The sequence below is a fragment of the Gossypium raimondii genome, chromosome 10, assembly GCF_025698545.1.
Source record: "Gossypium raimondii isolate GPD5lz chromosome 10, ASM2569854v1, whole genome shotgun sequence".
In the NCBI taxonomy this organism is placed as follows: Eukaryota; Viridiplantae; Streptophyta; class Magnoliopsida; order Malvales; family Malvaceae; genus Gossypium; species Gossypium raimondii.
In genome coordinates this window covers 28,501,696-28,511,938 of record NC_068574.1, presented here as the reverse complement: position 1 = coordinate 28,511,938, position 10,243 = coordinate 28,501,696, and the positions used below count along the sequence as shown (strand labels likewise).

The window sequence follows — 10,243 nt, the reverse complement described above, 5'->3', positions numbered from 1 at the left end:
TTTTTCTTTTGGAACCTTGAATCCATCATCAACTTTAGGATTTCCTTGCTTCTCCCTAGCACCAATGTCCAAACCTAATAACTTTAAAAAATTCAATCAACAAACAGAAGGCGAATTGGAGGCAGAAATACCTAAAAGAAACATTCAACTGCAAGCTGTAATGGTATCCATAGGAAGAAGAAAATAGTAAGGTGTTACAGATAATTTAAAATGTAAAAGTGCCAAGCAAAACCATGGGTCATATTCAGTTTCTAAAACAACAGAACAAACAAGTTATGAAACTTTTACACATGAACACCTAAAATTCCAATCAATCCTAACGAATAATAAATTCACATATCTACCATTTTTTTTAAATTCACGTCAATATTATAAAATTAAAGAAACCAAATTATACTAAATTAAAATAAAATGATAACAGATCGGGACTAAAACCATAATCAGACCATAATAAAAATCAATCATTCTTGCTTGAAATGATGAAAATATCCAGAGTTAAACACATTTCTATCAAGCAACAAAAATCTCTAACCACCAACAAAAAAATATCAAGAAACACTAGGATCCAAACCACACCAACAAAAATCTGCAAAAACCTTAAAATAGTAACCCTTATACCTTAAACTCTAAACCACATATACCCTAGACCAAAAACCTTAAACTATAGTGCTAAATCTCTTTTTACGATTATATAAAAAATTATTTAATATGTAAATGAAAAAACACTCAGTAATGTACCCAAAAAACTTTTAAAAAACCCCAAAAATTATTTAATATGATAAATCTGAGCACTAGCGGCGCTTTTTCAACAAACGCCGCTAAAGCCCTGAGCATTAGCGGCGCTTCTTAAAAAACGCCGCTAAAGCCCTGAGCATTAGCGGCGCTTTTTAAAAAACGCCGCTAATGCCCCTAAAAACTCGAAAAACGACGTCGTTGGACTTAGGATTTTTGCGGCGCTTTTTGGAAAACGTCGCTAATGCTCATTTTTAGTGGCGTTTTTTAAAAAGCGCCGCTCATACTCTATCTTTAGTGACATTTTTTTAAAAGCGCCGCTAATGCTTGATTTTTAGCGGCGTTTTTTACCCAAACGCCGCTAAAAGCGCCGCTAAAAGCCTGTTTTGGTGTAGTGAGTGCAGATTTTGGATCGTGAGGTTAAGGAGAAATCTATTCCTCTAGTCAAAGTGCTTTGGCATAATCACAGTTCAGAAGAAGCCACGTGGGAACCCAAAGAGGCGATGCGACAACAATACCCTCATCCTTTCTATTCAGGTAAATTTTGAGGCTGAAATTTCGTTAAGGGGGTAGAGTTGTAATGCCCCAAATTTCAAGTCTTTAATTTTTTTTGCATGATTTGTCACTGATTGCTTGTTTCCTTTAATGGTTAAGTGATTTGGGTGTGTATGGGAGTGTTTGAGAAGCCTGGGTTCAAGTCTTAGCCTTGGCACAATTTTTTGTTTTTCTCTTAAATGAATCTGGACACTGGCACTTAGGCCTTATATATATTAATACTTGTTTTATGACACAAAGAGCTTATTGGTCCAGCGGTAGGTGGTGTGTGAAGTATCTTGAGGTCTGAGGTTCAAGTACTGGATTGTGCAATGTAGTAATTATTTTACTGCTTGAGCTGTGTAGGTAGTGGTGTTGGACTAAAACACAGTTGTAGAGAGTTTGAATGAATTTTGAATGGAGTGGTTGGGGAAGTTGAGGAGGAATTGGTGGAGAAAATCAAGGAGGGATAATGGGAGAGTTTTTAGGAGGAAATCAAGGAGTTTGAGAGTGAGGGGGAGTTGTGCCATTTGGGGGTAGGCTTGTGTCAAATTTGGCCTTTAGGCTTTGTGGGAATCGGTTTTGGTGTTGTTTTTCTCTCTATCTACTTTTATTTGGTTAGTTTTTCTTTCACCTTTTGCTTCTGCTGAATATTGCTAAAGACTATGGGTACCTTTTGGGTTTGCTCATTTGTTTTCCTGCTTTTCCTTTTATTCTTTTTGCTTTCTCTTCTTGTTTTTGTTTTGACCGAATAGCTCGTTAGTGCCCTCTACCGAATCCTCTTTCTCCTCCCTCTTCTCTGAGTTGCCGAATCTTCTCTTCTCTCTTCCCCTCTTCTCTTTACTGTTTCTCCTTCTCCCCTACCTTTTTCCCAAACCTTGCCGAATTCTTGCTCCATCTCCACTGTAGATACTTTTAAAGGGAGTATTGGTGTTGGTTCCTCTCTGTCTCCTCGGTCAAGTGTTGATAGGTGAGTTCTGCGACACCCTTTGTCTGGTTCGGTTTGCACTTTTCTATCCATTGATCTTTTGTTTCTTTTCCCTGCCTTGCCTCTTTTCAATTTTCGGATCCCCTTTTTGATTTGCTCTTACTTGTGCTTCAAGTTGTACTCTACCCTGTCAACCGTTTGGTAGGTGAGTAAGCGTTTGTTATTTGTTGTTTGGGATGCGGTTTGAATGAATATATGTACATTATTGGGTTACATGGTTAAGCGAAATGCGACCTAATGGTTGGAAGTAAAGGGTTTTGTGGCTTTTGTGCTAGGTGGAGTTCAAGAGTTGGTTGCTGGTTCTCCAAGGAGTTGAGGGTAATGTTCGGTTGTTTTTGGTAAGGGGCTTCGAGTATTGATTTTTCCTTAGCATCTTTTGGCTTTGTTTGATTAGCGAATTTTGTAGTTAATGAAATGATGTTTGGTTGAATCCAGGTTGGTGTACATGGAGATTTGCGCTTTTCTGTCGAATTTAGGTGTGTAATCATCCCACTGCAATCGTAGACCGGCGAAAAGCTGAAAAGCAGTAAACACGACGTTTGTGACCTCATGGGCGTGTGAACGATCGAGTGGTAAGCCTAACTTGCGATTCACGGGGAAATGATCGAAATACCCCCGAAGGGTAAAATAACCGAAATACCCTCGAAGGGTAAAATGATCAAAATACCCTCGAAGGGTAAAATGACTGAAATACCCTCGAAGGGTAAAATGACTGAAATACCCTCGAATGGTAAAATAACCGAAATACCCCCGAAGGGTAAAATGATCGAAATACCTCCGAAGGGTAAAATGATCGAAATACCCCTAATGGGTAAAATGACCGAAATACCCCCGAAGAGTAAAATAACTGTTATACCCCTAGGAGTTGAAATTTGTGTATAACCAATTTGCTCTATAATATATATACATGACTGTTACTGAGTATGACATACTGCATACACGTATGATTTATGACATGACATATTGTATGGGGTTGGGATTCTGATATAGGGGAAGTATACTGTACTGGTGGCTTTGCCACATATACTGTTATTATTCTGGCAGCTTTGCTGCGATATTGGTGTGTTGGCTGGGTAGGTCGATTTTATCCCCACATGGTGTGTTGGTGGTACGAAGTGGTGTGTTGGTTGGATTGGGATAGGTTACATCACTGCATTATTTTGTTTATTGTATTGGGTTGAGGCCCACATCGTCACTGTACTGAGCTAAGGCCCACACTATTACAGTAATGGGCTAAGGCCTACACTGTACCGATACTGTATAGGGCTCAAGCCCAGACTGATTCTGCATGTTGCATGGTGTTTGTCTAGAAGGGGATTACACACTGAGTTTCGAAAACTCACTCTCTCCTTTTAATTGTGCAGGTAATCCTCAGACATAGACGATTCGGGGCTGCGAGGGACTCGGAGGTGGCCACACAACTAGTGTTGATGTTTACATTTGCCTTTCTTTTAATTTTATTAATTTGTTGGGTTTTGATTTTTTAATAAGGCCTTTAAGTTGGTTTTAAATTTTTAATTGGGGTTTGCTTATTTATTTTACACTGCTAGTTTAGGAGAAGACAAAATTTTAAATTAATTTCTTCTTTAAAAAAAACACGGGTTTTAACTATAGAATTTAAAGAGCTTCTGCCATTTTTAGATCAACCTATTAAAATAATATCAAATGACAAGACAAACGTTTTGACTGAATGAAATGTTAATTAATAGCAAGAAGTTTATTATGAACTTAAAAATAAATTTTTACCAATGAGACCTAGTTTTCAAAGACACTTTGATGTGGCACGGCAGATTCGACCATTATGTCTAGGCCAGGTTTGGGGTGTTACAGATGCTGACCTACTTGGCAATTCTAAACATTTGAGTGCCACTTGCCCTTTATTTAAATAATGTTGTTGCAATATAACTAATACTTGGCTTTAAAAATCCCTAAGTTTATTAGAAGATACTTACTATATCCCCCCAAAAAAAAACACTGAGTATAAGACATCCTATTTTTAGGAATTAATTTTCAAGCATCTTAACCTAAGTTAAATTCACCCAATCCACTGTCACATGTTCTAGGTATATAGAAAAATATAAACTCATCATCGAACATCATAAGAAAATATTGTACTCCGCATAGGCAAAACAATACTTAGTAGTTATGTTGCAGTGGCAAAATAGATTAAACTATACTAAAATGATTATACTAGACTGATCATACGTACTAAATATAAAATGTATCCTAAGTGCACAACACACCCTCAAACTTAAAGAATGCATTGTCCTTAATGCATGTATATATATGAAATGCAAAATATATCTATATACAGACAATGTCATGGCAAAATATATGCAATGTAATATGTATGAAAGAAAAAGAATACTTTCCTTGTAACACCCCAAACCCATATTCGACGCCGGAATAGGGTACGAGGCATTACTAGAACACATACACTTGTATACGTATTTAAACTGAGTTACAAGATTTTATCCGAATTAAAACTTTTTAAATTACTAACGTGCTTTTATAATTCTTTACAACATATCCTTGAAATATTATATTCATGATAAATAGAGCCTACGAGAATCGATACTTACTCATGTAATTCAATGCTTCATTTTCATTTCATTCAATTCGCAATTTCTCAGTTCACAATTCAAATCAATTTCTCAATCCATTATACTTCTCAGTACCACAATAGTTGTTTTAATTCAAATCATATCACTAGTAATGGAAGTTTCTATTTAATTCACATATAATCCAATATCATTTAGTTTAGTACTAATACACATTTACCATTTAACTCAACGTTTATCAATTATGATCGAGCATATGACCCATTCACACACAAGTCATTCATATATATATATATTCCATTCCATACTATTCCATTTCATACCATTCCATTCCATTCCATTTCATCAAGCATTCATATTTACAACCAATTATACACAATTCATCCATATAATTTAATTTCCTCCTCCTCCTCTCCATTCCACATCCTTGATACATATAACACACTTAATTGGCATTATACATAATTTTACTATTCACTTATATTTAAATTCAAAACTGTCTAGTCAAGTTATAGTCACTAAACTATTTTTATCTGGAGCTAAGGAGCTCCAAATTGAGTTCCGTTAATTTTCCTCAAAACTAGACTCACATATCTTCTTACCATAAAATATTAAGAATTTTTGGTTTAGCCAATTAGTACAGTTTATTCTCTAAACTTTCCCCTTTTTCACTGCTTGACATTTCTAACCTCTCTTCACTAAAAATGAATTATCTCACTATACAGAATTTGGATGATAATTTTGTTTATTTAATTTGAAAATAGACTCATCAAGGATTCTAATCATATAAATTATAACTCATAATTATTCTTTTACAATTTTTAGTGATTTTCCAAAGTCAGAATAGGGGATTCCGAAATCATTCCGACCCTGTCTCACTAAAATTCAAATATCTCAAAATATACAGCTCTTTTTCTTTCTTTGTTTCTTTTATATGAAAGTAGACTCAATAATCTTTAATTCCATATCTCAGTCAACCACTAAATCAATTTCTAAATTTTTTTGTGATTTTTCAAACTAACGTCACCATCACTGTCCAAATCTATTCTATTCCAACATCTCTCATTCACATAGCACTATAACCATTTATTTTATAACACAATGCAAGACTTCATCACTTCAGTCACTCTTTCGTAACTTATCACATTTCAATCACATACTCATATCTCGTTAAACATGTCGGTATAACAACAAATATTTGGGGGTTTTCACATAGTACCACCCATGTTACTATTATCATTCGATACACGTAGTAGCCTTCACATAGTACTACACACGTGATCAATTTTTACGGTTCACATAATAGCCTTCACATAGTACTACACACGTGATCAAGTTTTACGGTTCACGTAGTAGCCTTCACAGAGTACTACATACGTTACTAAAGCTTTTCGGTACACATAGTAGCCTTCACTTAGTACTACACATGTGACCATCATTTATCAATTCACGTAGTAGCCTTCACACAGTACTACACACGTGACCAAAGCTTCTCGGTACATATTGTAGCCTTCACTTAGTACTACACATGTGACCATTATTTATCGATTCACGTAGTAGCCTTCACATAGTACTACACACGTGACCAAAGCTTCTCGGTACATATTGTAGCCTTCACTTAGTACTACACATGTGACCATTATTTATCGATTCACGTAGTAGCCTTCACATAGTACTACACACGTGACCAACACTTTCACTTTCCTATAGTGGCCTACACACAGTCCGTGCCACATGTGAAAGCATTTTTGTCACTTCATTCATATCCCTTTTTTTATTCCGAATATTCAATCGGAAAATTTCTCACTTTATCACATTCCTTTTTTTCACTAATCAAAGTCAATTCCATGTCTTTCTTGACTTATAATAACACATTTAACTTATTTAACATTCACATTATTCAATCCAGTCCAAAAATCACATTTTGGAAAACTTACATTTTTTCCCCTAAAGTTTCACAAAATTACGATTTTGCCCTTAGGCTCGGAAATTAAACTTTATTCCTTTTTCTTATGTTTTATGACATGCTAAACATTTTTTCCTCCAATGAATACATCAAATTCTGGCTCTACAGTGCACTTATGAACATTTAGTATTATTATCGATTATGTCAATTTACTCGGTTTCACTGAAAATCGCTTAGCCAAAATCGTATAACACAATTCTAAGCTTCATATTCCATCATAAAACATCAAAATTCACACTTTTCATCTATGGGTAATTTTCCAAACATAAATTCTAGCTCGAATTAATGGTAAAAGTAGCTTAAGCTAGTTACCAGGATTCTAAAAATATAAAGAACAAGAAAACCGGGGCTAAAACGGACTTACCATAAAGCTTGGAAGCTTGAACAAACCCTAGCTATGGCTCCATGACACATTCAGCAGCCCCCCCCATGGAGAAGATGATGAAATTTGGCTTATTTTGTCTTTTTAATATGTTTTAATTACCAAAATACCCTTAACTTAAAAATATCTTATTTCACCTATTTCATGTCCATTTTTGTCCATAATGTAACCAATGGTCTAATTACCATTTAAGGACTTCCAATTTTAAATTTTATAACAATTAGACACTCCTAACATATAGAACTCAACTTTTGCACTTTTTACAATTTAGTCCTTTTGACTAAATTGAGTGCCCAAACGTCGAAATTTTTGAACGAAATTTTCACAAAATTATTCTGTGAAATTGTAGACCATAAAAATATAATAAAAATAAAAATTTTCTTCGTCGAATTTGTGGTCCCGAAACCACTGTTTCGACTAGGCCCAAAATCGGGCTGTTACATTCCTTGCTTGGACTGGAGTGTAGTTACTTCATTTTGTCTGATGTGTTGATTTACAAGCATTGACTTTATCAATCTCTGTGAATTCAAGCATTTCGAAGGTTGATGCTTTGCTTGTCATGCTCCACATGAGCACCTTAGTAGTGCTTTAAACGTTGTTCATTAACTTTAAATGAGTCCCTCATTTTCATGTCCTTGACATCAGCAGCTTCATGCATATATACGTGAGCTACCAAGCATTTTTCATCAAAATTGAAAGGTCTATTTTGCTCCAGCAAAGTGCACAAGGGTCTCCGCTCAAATGAATCTTCATCACTATCAGAATTACTGTGGCAAATTATCATGAACTCTTTCTCCACTGCTGTTTCTATCAAGTCAATGACACGACTTCATTCTTCATTCTCATCTGCACATTTCAAAGTATCAAAAACATTAAAAGTAACCTGTTAATCATTTACCCTCATGGTTAGTTCACCTTTCTGTACGTCAATTAAAGTTCTAGTTGTAACAAGAAAAGGTCTTCCAAGAACAGTTGGCAAATTTTGGTCAACTTCAAATTCTAAAATAAGGAAACCCACAGGAAAAGTAAATTTATCTACTCTTACCAGGACGTCTTCAATTTTACCTTTCGGATAGCCATAAGATTGATCAACTAGTTGCAACATAACCGGGCTAGGTTTTGCTTTCCCAATCCCCAGCTTCATGAAAATAGACATAGGCATTAGATTTATACTTGCTCCTAAATCACATAACAACTTACCAACATAATGATTTCCAATTAAATAGGGGATTGTGAAACTATCTGGATCCTTCAGCTTCGGAGGTAGTTTATTCATCAACATTGCTACACAGCCTTTAGTGAGAACAACAGTCTCAAACTCTCCTAATCTGCACTTCTTTGACAGTATGTCTTTCATAAATTTCACGTAATTGGGCATTTTCTCCAAAGCTTCCACTAACGGTATGTTGAAATGCAGTTGCTTCAAAACATCTAAAAACCTTTTGAACTAAACGGCTTGTTTAGAATTATGGAACCTTTAAGGAAAAGGTAGAGGTGGTCGTCCTTCAGGTTGCTGATATTGTTTTTCTATGGCATTTTTGTTGGAAGCTTGATCTGGTTCTACCACAACATTCTTCTACTCAACCTTTTCAGGTGTTGTCTATCATTCAGTAGGTTTTGAGATCTTTCCCTGATTGTGGCTAGATTTGTCTTCCTCTACCGTGTCATCTTGAACAACTTCATCCATCTGAGCCTCACTTCTAAGAGTGATGGCTTTACACTGCTCCTTTCATTGGGTTCTCAAAATTTCAATATCACTTGGCAATGCTCCTTATGGTCTCAAGCATAAAACATTCACTATTTGCCCCATTTGATTTTCAAGAGCTCTAAAGGACACAACCTAACTCTAAATCACAATATCAATTTTTTCCATATACTCATTCAACAAAATTTCAATAGAATTTGAATATGATACCTGACATTATTTAGCATTTTGCCTGGGCATAGGATGATTATAATCGGGCTGTGCATTGTGGATATTTTGTCTTGCAACATTGTATGAACTCCCCATACCTAGATTATTCCAACTAAAATTTGGATGCTAGTTCCACCCTGAATTGTAAGTGTTGGAATAGGGGTTATTATTCCGGTTAAAATTACCCATGTAGTATACTAATGCTGGGTTTCATGGGCATTCATCAAACACATGGTCTTCACCACAATAAACGCATGACAACTTTATTAATTTCATCTCATAAACTGTTGTTGGATTTTTCATTGTTTTAATCATATTAGCTAAAGAAGATACCTAGGCTATCAATGAAGTAATTGTATCAAGCTCTATGGTACCAGCATCGCTCTTACCTATCCCAACTCTCGTGGTCGAATACTAATAATCGTTGTTGGAAATCTTTTCCAAGATCTCGTATGCTTCATTACAAGTTTTGTCCAACAAAGTACCATTGGTGAACGCATCAATTACCATCCTCATATGTGCATTCAGCCTATTGTAGAATATTTCTATTTGAGTCCAGTGTTAAAATCCATGCATTAGGCACTTCCGGATTAAGTCTTTGAATCATTTCCATGCTTTATATAGCGTCTCATCCTCCATCTGTCGAAAATATGTGATGTCATTTCTAAGCTTGACATTAATGTTTGGTGGATTATACCATAGCAAAAACCTCTAGCAAAGGTCATTCCATGATGTCACTATTCTCCATGGTAAAGCATCCAGCCATGCTCTCACATGATCTTTTAAAGACTATGGGAATAGCTTAAGCCTCAAAGCATCTTCAAGAACACCTTGTTGTCTAAATGAGTCACAAACTTCTAGAAAAATTCTTAAATGCAGTCGTGGATCTTCAATGGGGAGTCCACCGAATTGTCTTACAGTTTGTAACATCTGAAAAATTATCGATTGAGCCTGTATGGTTGGTCTGACTATCCCTGGATTCAAATCATCCAACATCGGAACAATATGCTCTTGAATTGGTTTGTCTCAGTCATCTATCACACGTCCAATGAGAGGATTTTTATTACGACCATTTGGATTGCCATTAAGATCATTCATATTTCCATCTTCTCAATTCTTTTCTCTTTCTCCGCAAGGTTCTAACAATTTCTGGATCAAAAAGGTA

General features: G+C 35.6%; 1 non-coding gene across 1 annotated transcript; it reads left to right on the top strand.

Moving 5' to 3' along the window:
• The first annotated feature begins 9,643 nt into the window (after positions 1-9,643).
• LOC128034271 (small nucleolar RNA R71) lies at positions 9,644-9,750 on the top strand. The gene has a single exon (XR_008190401.1). It is a non-coding gene; the product is annotated as a small nucleolar RNA R71 (small nucleolar RNA).
• The last annotated feature ends 493 nt before the right edge of the window (positions 9,751-10,243 follow it).